Source organism: Colobus angolensis, unplaced genomic scaffold (genome assembly GCF_000951035.1).
Source record: "Colobus angolensis palliatus isolate OR3802 unplaced genomic scaffold, Cang.pa_1.0 Scaffold88, whole genome shotgun sequence".
In the NCBI taxonomy this organism is placed as follows: domain Eukaryota; kingdom Metazoa; phylum Chordata; class Mammalia; order Primates; family Cercopithecidae; genus Colobus; species Colobus angolensis.
Window position 1 is genome coordinate 2,347,581 of NW_012122709.1, and position 16,353 is coordinate 2,363,933.

The window sequence follows — 16,353 nt, forward strand, 5'->3', positions numbered from 1 at the left end:
CTTCCCATCCTAAAATTGCAGCCATCCTCCATATTACTTTTCAAAGTGAACAATCCAAGGGCAATTCAACTTTATATGGCATTTTCAATGGGATTTTAAAATGCACTTCTTGAATGGAAAGATTTCTGTATTATAAAGCCACTATTTAGCATTTCTTTTTCTCCCCCTCAGTATCTGGATTTATTCCTTTTTTCCCCAACTCCATGATTAGGCAGAATTTCGGTATTTTTCTACCAAGGACACTTAAATCGGATATAGATTTCAGGCTTGTTTTGTCTATCGCTCAAAAATGCAAAGAGCTTTGTTTTAATGTATTTGATTTTCGTTAGAGTCAACATTCCTTCTTGCATTTAAATGTGACGATGTAAATCAGAGCTGACACTATGAGTGCTGTCTGCAGTCTTTTCTTGGTCTCACGATTTATGCACCTCCTCCATAGATTCCAGCACATTCTACATTGTTTATACTAATCATTATTATACCAGATGAATAAACATTGTTATTTGCATGTAAAATAGTTCCTGCATAGAAGAGATTAAGGATGATTTACAACACAGAAAAATCACAGAACCCGAGAATTTCAGACATGTCATATAGTGGAGTTGTGTGTTATATTCAGTTCTAAGTGGAAAATTGAACACCCCTTACACTGCACATAAAACACAGTACATACAGCATCATTTTAAAAACGGCAGTGTATTTTGAAGTCCGACACAGTTTGTCCTCCAGCTCTGGAACTGAAGACTCTTTTCTTGAATTAAACACCAAATGAAGTTGGTTTGCATTTTGGGCCTGTGTTGCATGAAAAATGTGTACCTTGGAATATTAGACTTCAACTTAGCACTGTGAGATGCTCACACTTGGAAGACTTCTGCAAACAGCACGTTCCAGGCTCCTAGCTCACCTGCACTCTGAGGTGCACGTTCTCTCCATGGCTTCTGATTGTGGAGTAGAGCAGTGGACTCCTCTGCCTGTAGTGAATTCACCTTTGCATTTTCTTTGCCCTCCTTTCCACTGGCCTCCAAGTTCCTCTTTTTCTCTTCTTTGCTCCCCTCTCTATCCCCATTCCCTCTCTCTTCTCTGCAGAAAGTGTAAAATTGAATGTTTATAAAAAGATTATGTAATGCATTTCCATTGTGCTGCTTGGAGATATGCTTTGTCAGGCCAATATTACTATGCAGCTCACAGATCCACAGACATTTTTTCAGCCAGAAGAGAATTAGAGATAACCCTGTGAAGTGGTTTCCAAATTCTATTTTAGCAGTGGAATCTATGATTTAAAGAAAATTCTACATGAGATCACAATATATAAAACTGATAAAGTGGAGCTCCTCTTTGAAACAAAGAAGTGAGGAGGGCACAGAGTTCCTCATCCTCATCTTCCCTCTTGCCTTCAAGAAATCTTGGTCTCCTCAGAGCACAATTTTAAATCCTTGATCTTATGCTAGCCCCTATCTTAGGACCATAAAGATGCCAGGTAACACATCTCTCAAGTTACAAGGACACAACTACAATCCAGCTTTCTGAATCTAGAACTGTAGGTGTTCTTGTTCTTATTTTAATAAAACGTGAATTCAGTGCTGAAGAAAACAGAATAACCTTGAGTGGGGGTGGAACAGTTATGTCACGTCAACAAACATTTATTTAGCATTGACTTTGTTCTAGGCAGTGAGCAGGTGGTATACATATTAAAAAGAAAGATTATTCCTACAAGATGCTTAGAGTTCAGTTGGTGGAACGAAGTGCAAAGTAAAACAAAACAAAAAACAATAACCATGGAGTTTGAGAAAAAAAAAATGCAGAAAGAACCTGCAATTTTTCCTATGGGGCCACAGAGTGCTTAAAAATGCACGACTCTGGCCACAAAGAGGAGCTAGCATTTTAGTCACAATGTGGAAGAACAGGAGCTAGCCAGAAAAGGGATGCTTCGGGGAAAGGATCCAGCATGTACGAAAGCATGGAGAGAGGAAAGGACATGGCAGAGTCCTGGAGCTGCAAGTAGCTTGGTGGAGCATACAATGAGGACAGAATAGGGGTCAGCAAAGGAGTTGGAGAGGTGCAAAGGACCAAAAAGCTATTTGCCTTGTGAGAAACTAGAAAGAATTTGAGAATTTGAGAAGGAGGCAAATTAAAACTGTGACAGTGAGGGTTATGATGAAACACAGAGTCAACAGAAGTTACTTATACACCGGGCCTGATGAATGAGGGCAAGAGATAAGACAGGGCCAGCTTTCTAGCTTGGGCAATCAGGTAGATGTTTGTCAATCCCTGGGCGAAGAATACAGAAGGAAGATTAGATTTGGTACCCTGAGAAAAGGGTGTTTGTTTTGGTTTTGAGTATACTTATAGAAGATTTGGGGGCCCCATAGAAAAGTCTCATGCTTTTAGAATAAAATGCTAAGAAACACTGAGCCAAAAATTTTAAAAGGGAGAGTGGAAAAGGAGGACAATGTCATCTTGTATGTGAGACCTAAAGCTGTGAATAATATGTTCTTGAAAGGGCCACATGGGTTAAAAAGACAAGAGAGCAGGGGAGGAAGCCCTCAAGGACTCCAACATCTAAGTGATAAAGTATACAACAAACTTTCCAAAAAGAAGACTGAGAAGGGGCCACCAAAGGTGTAAGCGAATGACCCAAGAAAGAGAGAATTGTCACGGAAACCAAATGAGGAAAGAATCTCAAGAGATGGGGAGTAGCTAACTGGTTCAATTCTACAGAGAAGCCTTGTAAGGTGAGAACCGAACATCACCGACTCTGGTCACAAAGAGGTTGCTTGTGGTCTTTGCTGAGCAGTTTAGTGGAGCTACAGAGACAGAGACTGAAGCCTACTTCTAACTGTTTGAGGAATGAATGCAAAGTGAGAAGTGGAGTTATTTATTGTAGATCGTTATTTCAAAAAATGTCTCCAGGAAGGTAAGGGGAAATAGAGGTTTTTAGCTCAAGAAAAAAATGTGAGGTAAAATTAAGGTTTTTCTTTTATAATGGGAGAAACTTAAGAGCTACACGTCAGTAAAGCTGGGAAGGTTGAAGACCAAGGAGAGGAAGAAATGGCACAAGGGGAACAGCCCGTAGGAAGTAAGAGGATTCTCTCACACTAAGGATTCTCAAATACTGGAGGCAATAATAGTCTTGAACAAATGGAAGATGGATACAAACTGAGATGTTTCTAAACAGTTGTGTAGAACCTGTTTAGAAGAAAACTTGTATAGAGAGTATTCTTCCAATACGGCTAAGTTGCTGGACGTGGGAAAGAAGGAGACAGGACAAAGGTGGAGGACACAGAGAAGTTTGGAAGGATCCTTGAATGAAAAGGCTGAGGAAAGGAAATGGACTGATAGGGACATGCAAAATAATTGCCCATTACTGTTGAAGTGGTACTGTGCTTAGAGACATAAACTTCTGGTTCTAATCTAGTTGTAAGCAGATGTCCATTCTTAATCCTGGACCTAGGGGTTGCAAAATGTGGCAGTATTACTGTGAGATGCAGCAACAGTATACTCAAGCATCAAGGGGACACTGAAGCAGATAAAAGGGCAAGTGTGCATTCTGAAAACTTGTAAAGTTATTAAGAGGTTCAACATCCCTCATAAAGATTTCAGCATGTACCTGTAAATTCCATCCTGCTTTCCTATACCTTTTGGGCAAAAACAAGCCAAATGTCTCTTCTTCCTACCAGCTGCATACTCCCACTACTTTGTACTTTCAACTCTTCTTTCCATTTTTCAGGGTCATTAGGACCGGCAACAGCCATAGGAGATGCCTCTTCTTTGCAGGATGATTGTGTCCATAGAGGCCATTTGCAATACATCAGAGGGCAGGTATGCTGTCTCCATTCTGGAAAGATTATACTGTATACATAATCACCAACACTCCCTATCTTGATATGGTCAGTTAATAATCTATCTTTCCAAAGACTGCAAAGAATTTGGGAGCTGTTGCTTCAGCAGAGTGTTTTCACAACTGAGATTGCTCTTAGAGATAGTAGAGGGAAAAATCAAATTAAGTCATTTCCCTCCTACTCTTTCGCTACCTACTTGGAAATCATTAGTACAAATGATAGTTAGCCTAGCAATAGCAATGCAATCAAAACAACCACATCCATCTCAGTGAACCATGTCGCTAGCTTGGGTATTCCATTGGCTGCTAATTAACAGTGACACACATTAACGGCCCCAGCAGCAGGGTCAACACAGCATTTGTAGTGTCTTAATGCAGACAGAAATGATAGATATTAAAGTCTTTTCGCCAGCCTCAAGGAAAGATGGGGAGAGAATGGAACTTGAAGTCACTTGACAGCAGATGTCACATAAAAACAGCCTCTCTAAAGCAGCAGGCTTCTTAAACCTGAGAAAAAGAGAAAGTGCTGCATAAAGAAGAGCTCCTGCTTCTAAGCCTCTGAGTAATTTTATGTTTAATTTAAGAGAATGTGAGTTTATCCCCAAACAAAGGACATCACCAACACATGGAGTCAGGGTGAGACAAGCTTTTATTCTGAAGCCTTTCCTATTTGTTGGTGTTGTTTCCTAACTTGTTGGTGTTTTTTTTCTCTGAAAAAATAAAAAATTCTAAAACTCATCCATGACTTTCTACCATATCATGACTGTGGTCCAAACTATGTGCAGGCAGAATCGGCAGCTATCCAGTTGGAGGCTCAAAAGTCTTCCTTCCTTTAAAGAAATCACCCTCTAACCTGCCAGAGGACCCTGGATGGACACCTCAGAAGCCCCTTTAAAGGAGCAATCATGTTATTTGGCCAAGACTCCCCAATAACTAATCCATCCTTGTGCCCTCAGGCTTTTCACCATTCCAGGCAAACAGCAGGTACTCATTAAATATTTGTTGGCTAAATGAATAAACCCACCCCGAGTTGTTATCCACTTCATCCTGACTAGCTGATCAGATCATAGTCTGTGCCTGTTCCTGAGCAATGTCCAGAGAGGCTAAAAGATTAGTTTGGGATGGGATGGGAGTGAGGAGAGGTGGCATTCAGGGAACATCTGGAGAGTGATGCGAGCAGGGTGCAGGGTAATGAAGGGCAGCTTGAGGGCCTCGGGCATCTGTCAGGAGAAAAGATGAAATGATAAGGGGTGATAGCTAAGACAAAGGTGCCTGCCTCTGACCCTCAGAAAGCAAGCAAAGAGGGCTTTTTCTTTTGAAGAGAAATGTGAATCCCAGCTCAGCACTCTGGCGCTTCCCTTCTCTGTTCCCCCTTCGCCAGTCTCCAAGGGAAGCAGACTGTGTTTGTTTGTTAAGCACGGCACTGCAATACACAAACAGATTGGCACAAATTTATGCCAGCCTTTCTTGTTTAAAAACATGAATTATTCAAGAAATATTACAATATTAATTAGAAATCATTAAAATACGAGTGTTGGGGGAGGGAAGAATGAGATGGCGCATTAGCAAAATCACATTTAGCCCAAATATAAAGTGTGCCAAAGCTGCTTAATCATCGTTTTGATAGTCAAAATACCATCATATCAGTTTCACAGTACAGGGAAAAGGAAGCCTCTTGGAAGTCTCTGCTTCCCATTATTATTGGTGAAATTAATTATTTATGGAGCTCGGGCAGTGTACTAGTTTCTCCAAAAGATGCAAACACGGCGAGGTTTCTGAGAAAAATCAGAGCCGTAAAGAGTCCTGGCACACACACCCAGCCGGTGAGTAATGATCAAGGGTACGAGGCTCTTTTGCTTTGACTTTTCAGTTTGCTCACTGTTTTCAGTTTTCAGCCTCTGGAAGAATCACAAAGTGAATATTGTTACTAAAGAATGCCGTGTAAGATGTAAGCTATCAGGAATCTCATTCCTGAGAAATATTAATGTATATAAATCTGGAAAGTCAATGTTACCTTTACAAACTATGGAGGGCAGCAAGAAAGAACCCAGATCCTGGAAGATGTTCACCGAATTGAGTGATCTGGACCTAGAGGATTCACTAGTGGTGATTATTTTATATTTATTGTAGAGTCCACAACTACAGCTTTTCACAAATGTATACACAACTTCTGCAAATGTTAAATGTTACAACACTGGTAAATGTGTATATTCTATATACAAATATGACACCGGCACACACATACGGTGATCATTTAAAAATGGCACATTTTGAAATAAAAGAACAAGAGACAAAATGAGCCAGTTTATCTCAGGTTTAAGGGGGGCCGATTTGACAGCTGAATTAACTATTTCATGATGGTAGGGTATCATCCTGAGGCTGCTGCCATGGAACACAAATAGAATCCTCATGACCTTAATTGATTACAATCGTTTCCAACTCGGCACCAGTCGATGAGCAAGTGATTATCACATCCTGCAGGATATGGGCAAGAAAGTAAAAGCAGAGTTGCAGAGAGCCAGTATTGAAAACTAGTTCATCTTTTTGTTCCATTTAACTTAGTTTATGCCCAGCAATGGGCCGTGGCCAAGCCCAAGCACTATCAGCACTGACTCTAAGATGTGTACATGGACCAAGGCAGAAGGAGCCACTGAATCTTATCACTTGTTTCAAGTTGAGATGAACTCGGAACAATTTGAAGGTACTCAGGCCATGCTGTTTCTGCCTCACTTAAAATATTAGCCTATTCTGTTGCATGATGAAAGCACCAAGTCTATTGCTCCTTGAGATGAGGGCTTTGGTTGTATTCCCACTGAATCTCAGGACACATTTCCACACATGAAGATGAAGAGATGACTGGGCACAGTGGCTCACGCCTGTAATCCTAGCACTTTGGGAGGCCGAGGCTGGTGGATCACCTGAGGTTAGGAGTTCAAGACTAACCTGGCCAACATGGTGAAACCCTGTCTCTACTAAAAATACAAAAATTAGCCTGGCATGGTGGTGGGCACCTGTAATTCCAGCTACTCAGAAGTCTGAAGCAGGAGAATCACTTTAACCCAGGAAGCGTAGGTTGCAGTGAGCCGAGATAATACCACTGCACTCCAGCCTGGACAACCGAGCAAGACTCCATCTCAAAAAAAAAAAAAAAAAAAAAGAAGAAGAAAAAGAAAAAAAAAAAAAAAAAAAAAGATGAGATTAAAGGTGAGGTTTGAAGCTGGTGTGATTGGAGTATAAAATCAGGAAATCAAGTGGGTCTAGATAGAAACATGTGGTAACTGAAGCAAAAGAAATGAATCCAGAAGCAAAAGGAAGACAGTCAAAGGAAAGACAAACCCAAAAAAGGCCAGTCACAAATACCAGGTAGGAATCTAGACTCCATGGCAGACCAAAGTCTTGGGAACAATAATAATCAGAAAGGAAAAGATGCATGAATTCTCTAGGCCCCACTCCACTGGGGGCTTTTTATTCTTTGTCACAATGTTTATTTCCTCTCACAGAACACCTTAAGTTTGCTGAGGGAATCTTCTGACACCCAGGATCAGGCTTCAATATGTTCTATACATGTTGGTGGAATGAATGGCTTAATGATTTTAATATTGGTCCTACTCCATCTAGAGACCAGCAAATGTTCAGGAAATCTAAATTAATGTACTTCCCATGGGACACATATGAATTGACCAATATTACTAACAGGAGTGAGACAGGGCTTAGAACAACTGTGACTATTTATACAAATCAAGGCTAACTGAGACCTTTACAGACCTTTATAAGTTAGGTAACTTTTCAGACTCATTTGGCAACCCCCAAACAGCAACTGACTTTTAACATTTGCATTGACTTTTTGCTTATTGCTTAATATTGCCATATACTGCTTGTTACAGTATGTGTTGATACTTTTCTTTCTTGTGAACCTGAACCCTCTTTCTCTTCACTTTGCTAAGACAACATAAAGACCTGCCTTCAATCACTATGAGCTGTTTAGATACATATATGTATTAACGTTCTTCACACACACACACACACACACACACATTCACATAAAAGGAAAATAAAGTCGATTAACGTTTTGATTGGAGTCACCTATTTTTTATGAATGTTTTTTAACTTATGGGAGTGAGAATACATTATTTTTTTAAGACTGCAATAATAAGCTGCAATAGTAGCCCAGAAAAAACAAGCAGCAGAATAAAATAAAGGTACAAATCCATTTGGAAGAAAATACAAGTATAATGAGATACTTGACCCCACAAGCATGACCTCAATAGCTGATCAAAAGCATTGTGCCTTCCAAATAATCAGGATGCAATTTAATGCAGTAGAAATTGCCCAGGTTACAACATCAGCTGTCACAGTTTAGATTTTCTTGAGTTCATGTTTATAGCCTCTGAACATCTCTGCAGAATAATATACTCAAAAAAAAAATAGAAAGAAAGAAAAAAAAAGCATGACTCCACTTGAAGAAAGTAACATAACAAATGGTTCTGGATTAATTCACTAACTGATCAGGCTGTCAGGTCAAGTTCAAGTTTATTCTTCTGACGTTCTGTTTCTGCTACCAAAGCAAAATACAGGACAGGTGGTAACAATGATGATGAAACTTACCTCAAATGGTTATTCTCCAGTTGCCATCATGGACTAAACCACGTATATCAAACCTCTATCCTCTGGGGTGTAATATAAGACCAATAGAAAGTGTGGCTTCCCTCAAAGGGGGAAATTTTAAGTTGGGTAGAAATATGCATGAATGTAACACACACATCATGTGCACACATACTCAGTACTAAGTTATTCACAAATATAAAATACTCTTAAAACTTAAGTACTACTTGAAACTATCTAGTATGTGTACTCCAGGATCATTAGTGACCTCCTAGATCCAGTGGGATCTTCCAGGAAAAGAAAACACATTCCAAAGCACCACAACCATTAGAGACTTTTGAACTAGGGGTCAGCCTACCTGAACTTGAGAGCAACCATAGAGGTGTGCCTCTGAGAACACTGATAGTGCTACCGGGCTCCTGCAGATCCTAGAACAAAAGCAAGAGGAAAAACCCCCCATTTACTTGCTAAAAGACCCTGTCCTGGACTGTATACCCCTTAGTACTTTTCACTGAAAATAAAACTCCAGAAATCTGCATTTTGCATGTTGAAAGGCTATCACTTATAGTACTCAGTTTTTGTCAACCCTGGCCTCAGTGAAAACCCATAGTGTCCTATATACGTCTAGGGAATGACACCATCAGGACTTTCCATGACTTCCCCTAGGCATTCTTCTACCTCCTCATGACATTCTCAGTGAATAGCTTCCAGATGTTAGAGTCTGGCTAATGCTAATTAGAATTAGTTGATACCGTAACATGAACTGACAGTCAAAAGTAGATACGATGCCTATGTGTGTGTTAAAATTGCAGCAAGAGGTGAACCTTTCTATTCCACAATCATATAAAACTATGCTCCATAGTGAATCTCTGTCAGACATCTTGTCATCATTAATTCTTCCCTTTGGAAACCTCGCAACATAGCAGCCTTTTCTGATAGAGATTGAAATACCCTGTATAGTGCACTGTTGTCTCAACATAATACAGAATTTACTGCAGCAAGAAGAAAATAACCGGGGGTCTCGAAATGAAAGTTTCATTCAGTGTCTCTTACTGTTTCTTTTTTTAAAGAGATAAATAAAACCCTCAAGGAATCTGCATCTTGCTCCTTGCAAAGACTCACATAGAATATGCTTGAGCTGATGTCAGTGTTCAGTTTGGGAGTCCTCTGCGAGTCAAGGTGCAACGGTGGCATAGAACACTAACACTTTCATACTGGAAAGCTACACCTCCCTAAAATTAAAGCCAAGAAACCAGAGCAGAGGAGACAAGTAAATATCCCCTTTTCCTGTGGCACCTCCCACCTAATGGGAATTGTAGTTAATGGTCTGAATCGAAAGCGAAGTCTTGTTTTATGGAATGCTCACTCTTTGTTAAGCAAAGCTGTTTGGGTGAAGGACCATTCTATTGATTTAAAAATTGATTTCTTTTTTCCCCCTTCATATAACTAAAACACGGCTCACAAATCACAGCTCTTTTATTTTTCTGGCTGCAACCTAGGCTAAATCTCTCCCAACCTACTCACTGAGGGATGTCTGATGGAGGTGTTGGAGGAGGAAGTGGGAACATTTGGACAGAGATTGTTCAAGATTCTATTAAAGGTTTCAAGTGGCTTCCTTTGAACATTTGGTAATTTATGTTTTGAGTCCCTTGGTGTAATTATTGTAATTATCATTAATCATCAACTTCCAGACCCAGTCGAAATGCAGAACGTTGGAAAGGTCAAAGCAGTGGAGAATTCTACTACTCTTCACTGAAGATATGAGGCATTAACATTCTGATGCTCTACTTGTGTGACAAAGATTGTAATGAAAACAGAAAATATCACAAGATTAATGTGTTCTCATGATAAGAATTATCATAGGGAAAGGAAAATGTAGAACAAATTTAACCCACTCCTGTCACCGAAACAGGTGGAGAGATAGGTTTGGGCTAAGGGCTGTGGTAGTTCAGCCTGGTCCCTCTGAAGACGAGCATGTCCTCCTTCTTTAGTGGAGTAACCGAAGCTAAGGAACTAACACGGGAGCAAGTCACGTCATGTTTTGGATAATTCATTGGAGCCCTGGTTGTCTGTTTGGCTCCTTTTCTAGATATCTGTCTCTCAATCAGATTATTCACTGGACTTCAAATCCATCTCACAAGTGCCTCCTGGAAATCCACTGAATGCCCACAACAGAATTCACCATCTTTGCCCCCAGATCAAATCTAACTCCTGTGGACAGAAGAGAATAGTGTTTCAATATCAAAATTCTGGAGGTTCACACACCTGCATCCAAATCCCAGTTTGGCCACTTATTGTTCAATCCTGGGGAAAATGTTTGTCTTTTCCATTCCTCCATTATCCTATTGGTAAAACGTACTTAACAGTAGATACTGCTATATTGAAGTGAGATAATATACCTAATATAACTAATAATATATGTAATACTATGCCTTAGCACATAGAAAGTACTCAATAAATATCAGCTACTTTTAAAAATCATGATTCCTTCATTATTATGAAATCCATCCAGTTACTTAAGCAGGAAAAGATAAAACTGGAAATTATTCTATATTTCTCAATTTCTATTACACTCACACAGGCAGAATGAAGCCAAGACCTGTCAGTTTATCATCTTAATCTCCCAAACATCTTTTCTTCCAATTTCCATTGCTGCTGCCTCAGTTTGGACCTCATAACTCTTCAAAATTAATGTAACCCCAAAATTAATGTAGTCATCATCCTCATACCTACACCTTTGTCCTGTTCTAAACCATCAGCCATATTGGAAAAAAAATTATCTTCAAATGCATGAACGTCATAATGGCCTTCTCCTGCTGAAATGCCCTCAGTGGCTTTCCAGCACATTCCACTACAGTTCAGATTCCTTAGGAAAATATGTAAGACCCTCCACAATTGAGCCTCAGCTTCCCTTCCCATCCTCACTCCTTTTCAGCATCTTCACATTCCCCATGCTTCAGCCATGTCCAATTTCCTGCAATCCCAGCACAGTCTTCCATTTCTCTTGCCTCCATGCTCCTGTCAATTTTGTCAATTTACATCTGGTAAATCTCTTCTAATTCTTAAATCACTTAGCTCAGGCATCATCACCTCTCTTGGAAAGCTTTCTCTACCTTTCTTCTCCCCCGAGTGTTTTTAAGTGTTCCTTATCTATCCTTGAAGCACTTAAAATAGGCTTCTCTCAGTATGTATGTTAAATTACAATATGTGTAAGTTCCCGTCCCCGACTAGGCCATGAACTCCTGGAAAATAGATGCTGTTCTTTCATCTGTATGAAGACATTACCTATCACTGTGCCTAGTATGAAGGAGATACCTAATACATTTTCTCGAATAAATTTACATATTCATCTTCTCTCTCTTGCTATGGATTATTATGAATGGGAAGGGGAATAAAATAAAATTCAAGCAATTCTTTTTGGTTTCTTATTAACCATTAAGGCGGGAAATGAGTTGGAAAAAATTCCTGAAGTTAAAGGGAAACTAAAGACTGTGAATTATCTATACTTTTCCATGATTATTCAGGTTCTTTTCATTGTCTACTGAAAAAAGACAATGTAAGGCCTGCTGAAATGCACCAGCAGGCTAAAGATAATTGTGGTAATTTTCTGAAATGTGTCCCCCTAAATTGCCCCTGCATAATAGAAAAAGGAATTGAGTGACATTATGAAAAAGAATTTTTTAAAGTTAACTTTTCGTGATAGCAGGGATCTAGGGAAATTCTACTACACAACCAGTTTTCTGCAGGTACAGTAAGGGAACCAGCAGGAAAGGCCATAAAGAACAATAATTCCACTTGACAATCTGAAGGTATAGAAGTCCAAGGAGTCAGTTCTAGTATGCTGCAGAAGGTGTGCTATGTGTGTCATCTTGCCAGAGGCAAACAACATGAGAGTGGTAAATCCTATCGCTGATGCCTCTGTCTGAAGAGTCCCTTTCTATACTCCTACTAATGTGAGAGAATGACAAGCTTCTCCATAGAACAGAGGTTGCTGAGACCCACTTGGAGAGCTCAGGAGAGTTCAAGAGCACAGGACCACAAGAGCTATGCTAGTGGACAGTCTCTGGGGATGAACCAACCAGGTAGACTGTTTACTGCTGGAGGCAGTGATGTTGGAGGAAAACCAAAACATAGTCAAGAAGAGAAGCAAACTTTGAAGCTGCAAAAGTAGTACTGAGGCCTGAGGGGAAAGGGCAGCCAGGAAGTGAAAAATTGGAAACAAAAACAACGTCAGAAGACGGGTTAAGTGTGAAATGGGTCAGGGCAAGTGATGCAGGATGATGGCAGTGGATGAAGCAAGGGAGCCAGAGGGTGAACCTTTATGAGCTGCACCCTGTGTGGCGTATAGGTGGTTGGAGTTCTTAAAGAAGCTGTTAGGGATTGCACAGCAAATACCCTTTTATAGAAAAAGAAAAATATAAAAGTTTGTTTCAAGTGTTTATATTACATGGCACCATGATGAGAAAATGGAGGGAAATCACTCATGAGACTGGAGAGTAGAGCAATGCAACCACAGAAAGGAAAGCGAGGACACCACCACAGAAGTGACATGTGCCTAGACGGGGTCAGCAGTTCTAACAGCAGCCATCCTGTCTTCATCTGAGGGGCTGTTGGCTCTTGACAAAAACTTTCACAGTTTCAATCACTCCCACCCTCTTCTCTGAACCTTCTCTCTCCCAACTCAGCTGTGATCCGGCTTCTCCCACTCTGCCTACCCTTCTCAGGATGACAAAACTGTCTGCTGGTCTCTCTTGCTTTTTAATTCAGTTTCTCCATAAGACACTGTCTCCCAGCTCATTTTTCCTGGGTAATGTGTTCCATAGTCTGTGATTAAGGTCCCCATACGCTACACCCTGACCAGGCACAGGGCAAAGAGAAGTATCTCCCCAAGCATGTGCTCATGTATTGAAGAAGGTACTCAGAACAGTAAGAATTCTAAAAACTGCTAATAGCCTTGGTAGGAAAGCATTTATAGTAGTTGTTAAAGAAAACCAAGTTTTGAAGAATTAAATGGTTTGTTTTGTGCCAATCCATAAATCTGGTAGGTAGCGAAGAGATATCTGACCTATTTCCAATTGTGTATTTGGTACCCAATCCTACATGGAAGTGAATTAACACTTTCAGTGAAGACTTAGGACAAACTCCTAAGAACTCAGAAGTCTGAGACATGACAATGAAAGTCTCAGAGGAATCAGAGTTTCATCTATCCTTAATTCCAAATAATCACTGGAGTTTTGACTCCAGCCAAAAGGAAAATATACACATTAAAAACAATAGGTTTGGGGCTAAACAGATTATAGCTCGAATGAGCTATGTGTATGTAGCATGTGGAGTCCTTGATGATAGGCTATGGAACACATTGCCCAGGGAAAATGAGCTGAGAGACAGTGTCTTATGGAGAAACTGGGGGATTCCCAGTTAAACTCATCAAGATAACTTTAAGATAAACATAGGGGAACACTCCCAGATGTAACTATGCAACCAGCTACTGTGGAAGGAATCATGTGTGACCCTGAAAAAAAAGAACACTAGAGTTAAGAATATCTAATTATTTTAGACGAAAAAAATACTTGAGAAAGAGCTGCAACCAATCTTGAAGCCCTAAGTAATGGTAAGTAGATTTTAAGAAAGATAAAGGAGTAAAGAATATGGTATCACTAAGATTTGATGATCTGATACTCTGGTTAAAATACCAGTTGAAATGTATTCCCTTTTGGTTATAAATAAGCTCATTAGAAGGAAGGGTTAGTAAGTCCTACTCAATATGGCCCTAAACAGGATATCCACACACATACCCCACTTCCTGCAGTCGCCTCTAGAGGGCAGAAAAGCGTCTGGGTTGACAAGGTAAGTACTGGCTGCTACCGCAAAGCATTCTGCTATCCCAGAAAACCCAGTGCTACGCGGAGTTGTATCCAAACCAGAGGTTAAGTACTGAATGCAGATGACAGATCATAATCCTGGAACCATATGAAATTAATGTCCAGCATCAGTACGAATGTCAAAAAAAATCATATGAGGTATAAAAGATTCAAAAGATAGTATGTGAATAGAAAGAGGAATAGATAAACAAGCCAAGCTAATAACAATGTGTTACCACGTGAGAAATTTGGGCTGAAGGGGAAAATCAAAACCAAAGTTACTCACATAGTTGTTAAGAACATGGACTCCCGGGCTACATTGACTGGGTTCAAATCCCATCCCCACCAATTGCTAGCTATATATGGTACTGGGCAACTTATGGAGCCTCTTTGTGCCTTACAAATTTATTTATAAGATAGAGATGATAATACTACATATCTCATAAGCCTTTGTGCTTATTAAATAAGTTAATTTATGGAAAGCATTTAGGAGAATCTGAAGCACGTAGTAAACTATATATTTGCTATTATTATTATCCAAGTATATATCATACAGTTTAGAAACTTCAACATGAAGTAAAGGCTAACACGAAACTCCAGGGCTAGTTAACAGGCCATGGCAACATTAATTGAATTAACACTATTTTTCAGTGCCCATTATATGTTGGGCACTTTGCTAGTTACTTGCAATGTTACAGTAAATAGCAAGACTATATAAAGGTATTCAAATTATATACCTGTATGGATACTAATGCTCCTGAGGACAGAAGTGAACTAGAGAGCATTAACATTAAGAAAATTAAAGTTCTTCTTTGTTTCCTCCTTTTCTGGAAAATTTAGTACGAAAGCCATTCAGTTGGACCATCTGGGATAGTAATGAGGGAAGCCATGGTGGCCCAAAGCTATGCATTAGAGCCCTTGGAAATAAGAAACGGGAAGGTGGGGGAGAGAGATCATCATGGGCATCAGAGCCCAAGTGGAGTGACGAGGATATCTAGGGGCAGGGTCTGGAACATAGCAAAATGTTACATGCTGAGCAAGGTAAGCAAGGCATTATACAGAGAGGAATTGATCAAAAGATTGACTATATAAGGGTGAATGGGAACCAGGTTCCTCACTAATGAGGAAGGAAGTTACAAAGAAAGAACATCAGAAAAAGCCCTGTGGTATTGGATTGGATACATCCATGTGAAATCAGATGTTTTTCTTATACAGATAAATAGACGTAATAAAAAATACAGATTGAGTCAATTGCCAACATGATGTCCCCATCACCCTAGGATAATTTAGTGTGTATTTCCTACAAAGAAGGATATTCTCCTACCTAATCCAATCCAGAAATGCAGGTTTCTCCTAAAGTTTTAGGTGTCTGCCTGGCTGTCACCGCCACCTCAGCAGTACGGGTCTGTGACTGGAGCTGGTTTTAGGGCAGGCCAGGAGGGAGAAAAGAGGGGTGGGGGAAACAACAACAAAGATCTTCCCCCATTCTCTCAGGCTCATAGGAATCCCCTTTCCTAGTCCTCTGATCAGAAAGAATGGAGGATTCCCCTAAAAATTCTGTTGCTTGCACCCAAGCACAGTTTCCTGATTTGGCCTACCCCTGGGCCAAAGCTGGGAGAGAAAGGAATGAAGGGTGAGGGGCAGCTCAGACTCCCACCACCTTAATAGCTCTCCATGTTCTGTCTTTCCTCTCCAATCCACCTGCTATTGTTTACATTTCTGTCATTAGGTAGTTGTCCTTCGTGTGTCTTCTAACCACTCTTCAGTTGTTATTACTAGGATAGACTTTATAGGGCCTATTTCTTCTTGGTAGATACTAGAAGTCCCAGCTTCTATTCTATATCTGTCCGTGGGGAAGGCCAGCTTTATGAGGGCACAACCTGTACAGTCCTACGTGGTCCTGTGCTCAGAAGGGCCCTGTGCTCAGTTTAATGCTCTATTGTTGCTGTCTTGACATCTTTAATGATTTTATCTTTGAACGTGGGTGACTGAAGTTCCATGAACTAATGGTGCACAAGCAGGAGCAAAAGATAACACAGAATATCCATGTGC